This window comes from Poeciliopsis prolifica, unplaced genomic scaffold (assembly GCF_027474105.1).
Source record: "Poeciliopsis prolifica strain line A6 unplaced genomic scaffold, Auburn_PproV2 SCAFFOLD077, whole genome shotgun sequence".
Classification (NCBI taxonomy): Eukaryota; Metazoa; Chordata; class Actinopteri; order Cyprinodontiformes; family Poeciliidae; genus Poeciliopsis; species Poeciliopsis prolifica.
In genome coordinates this window covers 954,331-966,625 of record NW_026562452.1, presented here as the reverse complement: position 1 = coordinate 966,625, position 12,295 = coordinate 954,331, and the positions used below count along the sequence as shown (strand labels likewise).

Here is a 12,295-nt window from a genome sequence, read left to right as displayed (position 1 = left end):
TATCTGAATACAATAATAAAGCATGATGTGATGGCAAAACTGAAGAATACAATTTGCATGAAAATGAATCCACTCCATCACAGCTCTGCACTTCATTACAGTATACCTGCAAAACGATGACTCACATAACTACATCAATGGCATCAGATGATGGTAATTAGACTTTTGTGACACTTGCAGGCTGCTCCAGTTCAAAGGGCATGGCTAAAAGGCTGCTTGCCTTGCCTTTTAATTACCATTACAAAAATGGATTTGGACAGTAAGTGTCACCTTGCTATTTTTCAGCTCTGCTCTTTAACTTCTTTAAAGGTTACTCATATTGAACAACTTTTTTTTTTGTTTATTTATTGTGTTAATGAAAGATAGGGCAAAAATATTGGATAAAAAGATTTGAGATTTTAATTACAGTGATGTGTGTAAGAAGAAATTATTGCACAATGCAAATTTACTCGGATGTAGAAACCATTACTGGTGCCTTACTGCCCCCTGCTGTTTATAGTGTAAATACATTTTGCCTATATAAAACTGTCCAGAGCTGGATGGAGTACCCAGAAATTGTGCTCAAGTGATGAATTACATGAACATATTTTACTCAAGAAAACATAGCCGCCCAAGAAATTACTTCGGAGAAAAAAGCACTAGCTAAAAAACAAACAAACAAAAAGTATTTATGGATCAACAATAAAAAAAACAAGGCTTGACTCTGATAACGAGCTTTTTTTTGGCTTAATATTACTAGGCACATCCACGCCTTTTAATGCCACAGTTCTAGGATCTAAAAGAAAAGAAAATAATTTTCAAGAAATTATAAAATAAATGCCATTCATCAGTTTTGAAAAGGGTTAAATGGTGTCGGTAAGACTTTTGGTTTCCCCAGCAACCTCCCAGCCAGCACGCATGAGTGGGCCCCACTTGTGTTTGATGTGGGCTACATGGGTAATGAGTGGGCATGGGTTTTATCTGGGCGAACTGCATGGGACACATATGGTTAACCTAAAATGAGACCCATATGGGCTGGCCCATATGGGCTAAATGCATGGGCCCTATTCAGCAACTAGGTGGGCTATCTGGGAATGGGATAGTACTGGGCAACACTATATGGGGCCCATGTGGTTTCAGTATCATGGGCCCAACATGGGAAGCCCATGTGGGCTGACCACATTGAACCCACATGACATCAGCATGGGCTGACCATATATGGGTTAGACCTGGGTGTGGATATGTGGGCCCCAGTCCTTTTTTAAGTGGGCTATCTGGGAATGGGATAGTACTGGCAACACTATATGGGGCCCATGTGGTTTCAGTATCATGGGCCCAACATGGGAAGCCCATGTGGGCTGACCACATTGAACCCACATGACATCAGCATGGGCTGACCATATATGGGTTAGACCTGGGTGTGGATATGTAGGCCCCAGTCCTTTTTTAAGTGGGCTATCTGGGAATGGGATAGTACTGGGCAACAGTATGTGGGGCCCATGTGGTTCTAGTATCATGGGCCCAACATGGGAAGCCCATGTGGGCTGACCACATTGAACCCACAGGACATCAGCATGGGCTGACCATATATGGGTTAGACCTGGGTGTGGATATGTGGGCCCCAGTCCTTTTTTAAGTGGGCTATCTGGGAATGGGATAGTACTGGGCAACACTATATGGGGCCCATGTGGTTTCAGTATCATGGGCCCAACATGGGAAGCCCATGTGGGCTGACCACATTGAACCCACATGACATCAGCATGGGCTGACCATATATGGGTTAGACCTGGGTGTGGATATGTGGGCCCCAGTCCTTTTTTAAGTGGGCTATCTGGGAATGGGATAGTACTGGGCAACAGTATGTGGGGCCCATGTGGTTCTAGTATCATGGGCCCAACAGGGGAAGCCCATGTGGGCTGACCACATTGAACCCACATGACATCAGCATGGGCTGACCATATATGGGTTAGACCTGGGTGTGGATATGTGGGCCCCAGTCCTTTTTTAAGTGGGCTATCTGGGAATGGGATAGTACTGGGCAACAGTATGTGGGGCCCATGTGGTTCTAGTATCATGGGCCCAACATGGGAAGCCCATGTGGGCTGACCACATTGAACCCACATGACATCAGCATGGGCTGACCATATATGGGTTAGACCTGGGTGTGGATATGTAGGCCCCAGTCCTTTTTTAAGTGGGCTATCTGGGAATGGGATAGTACTGGGCAACAGTATATGGGGCCCATGTGGTTTCAGTATCATGGGCCCAACATGGGAAGCCCATGTGGGCAGACCACATTGAACCCACATGACATCAGCATGGGCTGACCATCTATGGGTTAGACCTGGGTGTGGATATATAGGCCCAGTCCTTTTTTAAGTGGGCTAACTGGGAATGGGATAGAACTGGGCAAAACTATGTGGGGCCCATGTGGTTTCAGTATCATGGGCCCAACATGGGGAGACCATGTGGGCTGACCACACTGAACCCACATGACATCAGCATGGGCTGACCATATATGGGTTAGACCTGGGTGTGGATATGTAGGCCCCAGTCCTTTTTTAAGTGGGCTATCTGGGAATGGGATAGTACTGGGCAACAGTATATGGGGCCCATGTGGTTTCAGTATCATGGGCCCAACATGGAAGCACATGTGGGCTGACCACATTGAACCCACATGACATCAGCATGCGCTGACCATATATGGGTTAGACCTGGGTGTGGATATGTAGGCCCCAGTCCTTTTTTAAGTGGGCTAACTGGGAATGGGATAGAACTGGGCAAAACTATGTGGGGCCCATGTGGTTTCAGTATCATGGGCCCAACATGGGAAGCCCATGTGGGCAGACCACATTGAACCCACATGACATCAGCATGCGCTGACCATATATGGGTTAGACCTGGGTGTGGATATGTGGGCCCCAGTCCTTTTTTAAGTGGGCTATCTGGGAATGGGATAGTACTGGGCAACAGTATATGGGGCCCATGTGGTTTCAGTATCATGGGCCCAACATGGGAAGCCCATGTGGGCAGACCACATTGAACCCACATGACATCAGCATGGGCTGACCATATATGGGTTAGACCTGGGTGTGGATATGTAGGCCCCAGTCCTTTTTTAAGTGGGCTAACTGGGAATGGGATAGAACTGGGCAAAACTATGTGGGGCCCATGTGGTTTCAGTATCATGGGCCCAACATGGGGAGACCATGTGGGCTGACCACACTGAACCCACAGGACATCAGCATGGGCTGACCATATATGGGTTAGACCTGGGTGTGGATATGTAGGCCCCAGTCCTTTTTTAAGTGGGCTATCTGGGAATGGGATAGTACTGGGCAACAGTATGTGGGGCCCATGTGGTTCTAGTATCATGGGCCCAACATGGGAAGCCCATGTGGGCTGACCACATTGAACCCACAGGACATCAGCATGGGCTGACCATATATGGGTTAGACCTGGGTGGATATGTGGGCCCCAGTCCTTTTTTAAGTGGGCTATCTGGGAATGGGATAGTACTGGGCAACACTATATGGGGCCCATGTGGTTTCAGTATCATGGGCCCAACATGGGAAGCCCATGTGGGCTGACCACATTGAACCCACATGACATCAGCATGGGCTGACCATATATGGGTTAGACCTGGGTGTGGATATGTGGGCCCCAGTCCTTTTTTAAGTGGGCTATCTGGGAATGGATAGTACTGGGCAACAGTATGTGGGGCCCATGTGGTTCTAGTATCATGGGCCCAACATGGGAAGCCCATGTGGGCTGACCACATTGAACCCACATGACATCAGCATGGGCTGACCATATATGGGTTAGACCTGGGTGTGGATATGTGGGCCCCAGTCCTTTTTTAAGTGGGCTATCTGGGAATGGGATAGTACTGGGCAACAGTATGTGGGGCCCATGTGGTTCTAGTATCATGGGCCCAACATGGGAAGCCCATGTGGGCTGACCACATTGAACCCACATGACATCAGCATGGGCTGACCATATATGGGTTAGACCTGGGTGTGGATATGTAGGCCCCAGTCCTTTTTTAAGTGGGCTATCTGGGAATGGGATAGTACTGGGCAACAGTAATGGGGCCCATGTGGTTTCAGTATCATGGGCCCAACATGGGAAGCCCATGTGGGCAGACCACATTGAACCCACATGACATCAGCATGGGCCGACCATCTATGGGTTAGACCTGGGTGTGGATATATAGGCCCCAGTCCTTTTTTAAGTGGGCTAACTGGGAATGGGATAGAACTGGGCAAAACTATGTGGGGCCCATGTGGTTTCAGTATCATGGGCCCAACATGGGGAGACCATGTGGGCTGACCACACTGAACCCACATGACATGAGCATGGGCTGACCATATATGGGTTGGACCTTGGTGTGGATATTTAGACCCCAGTCCTTTTTTAAGTGGGCTATCTGGGAATGGGATAGTACTGGGCAACAGTATATGGGGCCCATGTGGTTTCAGTATCATGGGCCCAACATGGGAAGCCCATGTGGGCTGACCACATTGAACCCACATGACATCAGCATGGGCTCATGTCATGGGCCCAACATGGGGAGACCATGTGGGCTGACCACACTGAACCCACTGTGGGTTCAGTGTGGTCAGTACTATCCACGCCCAGGTTGGACCTGGGTGTGGATATGTAGACCCCAGTCCTTTTTTAAGTGGGCTAAATGAGACAAAATTGTAGAACAATGTACAGGGGTTGGACAATGAAACTGAAACACCTCTCATTTTAGTGTGGGAGGTTTCATGCCTGAATTGGACTAGCCTGGTGGCCAATCTTCATGAATTGCACATTGCAACAGTAAGAGCAGAGTGTGAAGGTCCAATTAACAGGGTAAGAGCACAGTTTTGCTCAAAATATTGCAATGCACATAACATTATTTGGGACATACTGGAGTTCAAAAGAGGGCAAATTGTTCACCAAGACAGCAAGTCTTTGTGATTATCAAGAGCCACAGTATCCAGGGTAATGTCAGCATACCACCAAGAATGACGAACCACATCTAACAGGATTAACTGTGGATGCAAGATGAAGCTGTCTTAAAGAGATGTTTGGGTGCTAACCTGGATTGTATCCCAAAAACATAAAACCACGGTGCCCAAATCACGGTAGAATTAAATGTGCACCTCAACTCTCCTGTTTCCACCAAAACTGTCCGTCGGGAGCTCCACATGGTCATATACACAGCCGGGCTGCTATAGCCAAACTTTTGGTCACTCGTATCAATGCCAAACGTCGGTTTCAATGGTGCAAGGAGCGAAAATCTTGTGCTGTGGACAATGTGAAACATGTATTGTTCTCTGATGAGTCTACCTTTACTGTTTTCCCCACATCCGGGAGAGTTACGGTGTGGAGAAGCCCCAAAGATGCATTCCAGCCAGAGTGTTGTATGCCAGAGTGAAGCATGGGGGTGGATCATTGATGGTGTGGGCTGCCATATCATGGCATTCCCTTGGCCCCATACTTGTCCAAGACGAATTGATGCTGTATTGGCCTCAAAAGGAGGCCCTACACCACGCTAATAAGTTATTGTGGTCTAAAACCAGGTGTTTCAGTTTCATTGTCCAACCCCTGTAGTTAACCTGTCACTTTCAAAATTTTGACTGTATGTCAAAGCAAAAGCTGCAAGAGCAAGATTCTCAAAACTTGGAAAGAATTACCCGAGATGTCAGCTTTATAGTCTTTGCCAAGGCAATTGTTACTCAGCTGGCCTCTAATGGAGTTGATGTAAGGTAAATTGTAGAATTTAATTTTTTCCTTGTAGGAAACCTCGACGATAGTAAAGGTTGGTGACCTTGACCATTGTCGAGGTCTCCAGGACGAAGGTGACCTCGTCTTGGAGATCACCCAAGGATATATTTTGCTGATAGAACAGAACATCCATGTCTTCCTAATGTTTGAACCTAAAACATGTTCACTGTGTGATATCTATGCCTGGCTCATTTACAAACAAATAGGCTTCCAGAGGACCAGGATATTAAAACATTAAAAATAATTCTACAATGCTTTATTTTTTTAAACCAGTTCAGTATTGCTCTAGCCACACTTTGAACCCTTAACATTTTTTCATGTTATTATTTTATGCTAGAACAGTCCAGTCCAGTCTCCAAGCCAGTACGCATGAGTGGGCCCCCTTGGGTTTGTAGTAGGCCATATGGGTAATGAGTGGTCATGGGTTTTATCTGGGCAAACCTCATGGGACACATATGGTTAACTAAAATGGGACCCCTATGGCTGGCCCATTTGGGCTAAATGTATGGGCCCTATTCAGCAACAATGTGGGCTAACTGGAAATGGGACAGAAATGGGCAACACTATTTGGGGCCCATGTGGTTTCAGTATCATGGGCCCCACATGAGAAGCCCAATGTGGGCTGTCCACATTAAACTAACATGACATGAGCATGGGCTAACCATACATGGGTTGGACCTGGGCAGGAAAATGTAGCCCCTAGTACTTTTTTTCATGGTCTAAATGGGACAAAATTGTAGAACATTTTAATCGACAATGTGGTTACCCTGTCACTTTCAAACTTTTCACTGTATGTCAAAGCAAAAGCCAGTTCAGTATTGCTCTTGCTACACTTTGAACCCCTAACTTTTTTTTCATTTTATTATTGCAGTCTGAATGTCTTAAAACATTTTTTTGAAATAATCTGTTTGAAATATATACGTAAACTCATATTCTGGTGCTTACTCAAAATTAAGCACAGAGTGGTCATGGTTGAGCTTTAGTCCTTGTTTTATTTTTAATAATAATAACTTTTTATTTTATTTTTATTATTATTTTTTATCAATTGGATGTTTAGACATCCATAGAGTTTACTGCAGCCTGTTCGCAGCAAGATTTAAATTTTTATTTGGACAAATAGTTCAGATCAGACCATTGTGAAAAATATCACAAAATGTTTAGAAAATAAACAAAACTCATTAGCAAGTGAGAGACAAGAGTAAATTTTGAGCATCTGTTTTTTCATATATTTGCAAACATTTTCCAAGTCATCAGTATAAATAAAATAAAAAATAAAAAAACGTAACATTTCTGTTAATGATTCATTTGGTTCCAATTACCTTTTTGTTCATTGTTTGCTCTGAGGCACCGTTGCCAATAAAGGTTGGTGAATTGAAGTACCGGTAGGCACTTTACACATCCACTGAAGAAAATAGTTCCAAAACATATTTGAATAAGGAGGACAACGAAATGTATTTATTTACATTGAGAACTTTTGCTACATCGGTTTTACATTTGTTAAACCGATGTAGCACTCTCAAAAATTAATCTTGTGTTTCTTGGAAAAACGTAAAATGACCCGCGGATGGATATGCGGTTTCAAAATCAAGCCTGTTCTCTTCATCAGTCCGTTGGCGCGGAGTCTGCCTGTTGGCTGATCTATGAAAGAATCTGTAAGTACATTTCTTCTGTTTTACCTAGTACCAAATTTTAGGGAGAGATTTTAAATCGCTTGTTAAAAAAATTGTTGCTCGTAACAAATCGGACGACAGTATCCCAAAAGAGACTTAATTGTTATTGTTATTTTGCTTTTCTTTAGGGTGATACTTTTTATGATATTGCTAACACACACAGCTACACACAATAAGCAGATTTTAGTGCAGACCGATTTCAAACGCAGCGTTGTGGGCCAAACCATTTTCAAATACCGCCGCCATTCTATTTGTTGAGCTGCCATTGGTTCATTTGAGCGCCAACGAGGCAGAATGAAATCGGTTCACTGAAGAATCTATGTTGCTAGCAGAGGTTGTTACAAAGTGTCTGGACACAATAAAACCATTTGTATGATTTAAAAAGAGTAACTATTGTGCTTTCATTCTATGTACTTGGGCTTTTAATAATCTTTCTCACAGTCACATCAGCATGCATGGGTGGGTCTCATGTATGGATTCAGGCTGGTTTGGCTGGGACCCATGCAAGATTATTATTGTCGTTTTTTTCAATAAAACTGCATTGAATCGTTTAGCTTTGGGCTATATAGGTAATGATAAGAGGGCATGGGTTTTATCTGGGCCAACTGCGTGAGGCTCATAAGGTTAACCGAAATGGGACTCATATTGTTGGCTCAATTGGGTTAAATGTATGGGCCCAATTCAGCATTAACGTGGGCTAACTGGGCATGGGACAGAAATGGGAACAGTATATGGGGCCCATGTGGTTTCAGTATATTGGGCCTAAAAGGTTTTTTGTAAATAGGATGAAGGCATTGTAGTTCATATTTTTAAATTCTTTTTTTAATTGTTGTGTGACACTTTAAAGCGTTTTGTTATGTCATAGTTTATTTCAATCTGCCGCTATTGTGTTGGTCTAGAGTAGTCATCAGTGTCAGGGTTCCTGTGTGTGTATGTGAGTGTCGCATCTTATTTCAGCGAGGATCTTTGTGAGGAGCCCGTGGAGCTTGGCACAGGTGGAGGAGCAGCAGAATCTTCAGTCTACGCTAGATTGACTGAAGATTCTACTGGTGTATGCTAGATGGTTGCATACACCGGTAGTCACTCTGGCCTCTCCTGTTGTGAACAGTTTTCTGAGAACGTTTCTGTGTCTACTAGAAGTCACCTGGTCTCTGTGTTTGTTCGATCCTAGGGGTTTTGTCGCCTCATTCGAGAACTCACCAGTGAATACCTGCCTGCTCGCTCCGCCGATTCCACTGCCTCCACTCCACCCTTCGAGCTTCCAGCTCTCTTCCATTCCCACCTCGCATTTACCTTCGGAACCGCTGCACACCCTCTCTCAGGAACCTGGCATCTCACACCCACGCCTCGAAAGACCCGCACCGAAGTAAGCCTGTTCCTGTTTCCCCTCCGATCACTCATTCTAAGCCCGTCATAACTAAGTTCTCGTTTCAGGCCAACCTGGTCGAGTGGTCCTCACCCTTCCGCTGATGTCCGGGAAATAGATTTTATTTTGTCCTGTTGTAAATAAATCACTCACTCATCCCTATCCAACGTGTGGTTACTGCATGTGGGTCCGTAAATTGAAACCCATCATGTCAATCAGTGGCCAAGCCTGAAACAAATATTGAAAGATTAAGAAATTCTTTTTGATATTTTTGCAATATTTAGCTAGCAGTTATGTGAAATGTACTTATATTTAATTGTAGCTCTATTTTTTTTATATGTGCAATGTTTTAGGCTTTATTAGTTACATTTATAGTGATTTTCTAAACTTCTCTTAAGAGTAATACTACTGTCTTAGTCCTGTCACGTTAACAAAGAAATTAGGATAATTGCAAAACTGTTCAGTGTTTACAATATAAGGCTTCAGTAGTTAATCTATACAAAGGCTGTTTTGCCTTAATTTTTAATTTTTTTGAAAAGTCTAAATGTTATATTGCACTAATAAAAGATATATTTTTGCAGGCTTCAAGAGGATCAGCGTGTGAAGATCACTTTATAATGATTTGAAAAGGTAGATTAATATGTTAGTAAAATTAAGCACATAAGAGTGATATAATGACAAACTGATGAACAAAAACAAAATGTTGTCCTGTTATTGTCATTGTACTTAAGGTTGCCATGGCTACAGAAATTGGAGGAGCATCCTTAGATGACACAATACAACCAGCTGTGCGATTCCTCATGTCCCATGAACTGGAAGTCCAGTTCAACCTTTTTGGCCAACATTGGAAACAAGCTCTTGGACCTGCGTCTCTTTGATGTTTTGTATGGTAAATATCAGTTTTTATTGTCAGAGTAACTTTTTTTTTCACTTTTCTTTCTTAAACATATGTTAATTTATTTTTGTTGTTTTATGCTTTTGTTTGTTATTTTTAGTAATGTTTTTAGGTTAAAAATTGAGTCTTCAATTTTTGGTTTTATTTGAACAGTATTCTTTCACTGTTGTGAAGAACTTAAAAATTTGAAGGTAATATGGGTTGCATTTCAAACAGTATTAAAAGAACCACAAGACCACGATAGAACCTCGTAGTTGATGTATATAGATGGATATATTTTAAATTTACGGGAAGAATATAGTTTCTGTACATAATAATGATGACTCAAGAGTCCTTTTGATTATGGCATATCTCTGCAAGCATTTTTGCCCCATGAAGGGGGAGATGCAAATCTCATTAATGTTACATTGTGCTAAAATGAAACACTAATACAATTTCTACCTTTGCTTGTTATTTCAGGGGACTTAAAAGAAATTATCCATCTACAGAATCACACAAGCATACAGCAAAGACTCTCGAAGTGGTTTACTGGAGCCCGAGTGGAAGTGGAAATAGACTAGAGAGACTGCCAGTTCAAACTCAGGTTGGGGAGGTCTTTCAAGATGGACAGTTTCAGTAAAGTATGAGAGATTTCAAATTTAAGCATGCATATGGCATGTAGGTTATTTTTAAAAATGTTTAACAAAAATGTATTGTGAAAGATCTATATAGGTGTGTATATTCACATTGTGTGTATCAATGTGAATATACGTGTATAAAGTTATATAGATAGTATTTAGATGTATACATTTATAGACCTGTAGGAAAATATGTAGGTGTCTTTATTTGTGTGCATCTATAGATATATATTTATAGATCTGTTTATAAGTTTGTTATAGTAAACTAGCTTCTGTTATTTTCAAAGATGTCGTGAATAATTGCAGATTTCTTTTTGTGGCACCATTCCCTGAGTATTAATGAAGTTCTAATAATTGCTGTAGTGAGGTAAAAAATAACTCCTGACAATATTTTAAATTACTAAATAAAAGCCTTGAGCAAAATAAATTTTTCATCTCTTTTTTTTATTTTTTTTATTTGAACACGTTTTAAGCTAGACTTTGGATTGTTGATCAAGATTGCATATCTATGAATGTAATTCACATCCAGGTTAGATGAGAATTGTTCCTACAGGATTAAGGCATCTGGGTCCCACTGAAAGCCCAGTTAGCACCCATAAAAATTTACTTGGGCAAACCCATGTGGGGCCACCATGGAAACCGTGGACAAACCCACTTGGTACCCATATTCTAGCCCAGTTCAGACCCAATTGGGACCCACGTAAAATATTCTTGACAGCACCCTAGTGGGCCACAGATGGGCCTCTTGTGAGTTAACCATGTGGGCCCCACTGAAAACCCCAGTCAGCACCCATTAAAATCTACTTGGGCAAACCCATGTGGGGCCACCATGGAAACCGTGGACAAACCCACTTGGTACCCATATTCTAGCCCAGTTCAGACCCAATTGGGACCCACGTAAATATTCTTGACAGCACCCTAGTGGGCCACAGATGGGCCTCATGTGAGTTAACCATGTGGGACCCACTGAAAACCCAGTCAGCACCCATTAAAATCTACTTGGGCAAACCCATGTGGGGCCACCATGGAAACCGTGGACAAACCCACTTGGTACCCATATTCTAGCCCAGTTCAGACCCAATTGGGACCCAGGTAAATATTCCTGACAGCACCCTAGTGGGCCACAGATGGGCCTCATGTGAGTTAACCACATGGGCCCACTGAAAACCCAGTTAGCACCCATAAAAATTTACTTGGGCAAACCCATGTGGGGCCACCATGGAAACCGTGGACAAACCCACTTGGTACCCATATTCTAGCCCAGTTCAGACCCAATTGGGACCCACGTAAATATTCTTGACAGCACCCTAGTGGGCCACAGATGGGCCTCATGTGAGTTAACCATGTGGGACCCACTGAAAACCCAGTCAGCACCCATTAAAATCTACTTGGGCAAACCCATGTGGGGCCACCATGGAAACCGTGGACAAACCCACTTGGTACCCATATTCTAGCCCAGTTCAGACCCAATTGGGACCCAGGTAAATATTCCTGACAGCACCCTAGTGGGCCACAGATGGGCCTCATGTGAGTTAACCATGTGGGACCCACTGAAAACCCAGTCAGCACCCATAAAAATTTACTTGGGCAAACCCATGTGGGGCCACCATGGAAACCGTGGACAAACCCTTTTGGGACCCATATTGCCTGCCCACTTATATCCCATATGGGGCCCACCTAGGTGTGCTGGCTGGGCTGTGACAACACAGTGAGAGCCGTCACAGAAAACAAACCGTCATGAACCCGAGAGGTCAACCTATAAGAATTACTCCAAGAGTTTATCAACGTCTCATCCAGGAGGGTAAAACTCTACCCTTTGAGTAAATTCAGTGCAGATAGCAACAAACATCTTTTAACCAAAAAAAAAAAAAAAAAACACACACACACACACACACACCAGACACAATTAATACATCATACCGACTGTAAGGATTTATATTGTCGTGCTTTTGGTTTCCGGTGTGACGGAGGCGTGTGGAAGTTGCAGATG

General features: G+C 43.2%; 1 long non-coding RNA gene across 1 annotated transcript; it reads left to right on the top strand.

Annotated features, from left to right (window-relative positions):
• The first annotated feature begins 9,532 nt into the window (after positions 1–9,532).
• On the top strand, positions 9,533–10,732 carry LOC129352495 (uncharacterized). The gene is made up of 2 exons (XR_008604886.1): positions 9,533–9,682; positions 10,148–10,732. It is a non-coding gene; the product is annotated as an uncharacterized LOC129352495 (long non-coding RNA).
• The last annotated feature ends 1,563 nt before the right edge of the window (positions 10,733–12,295 follow it).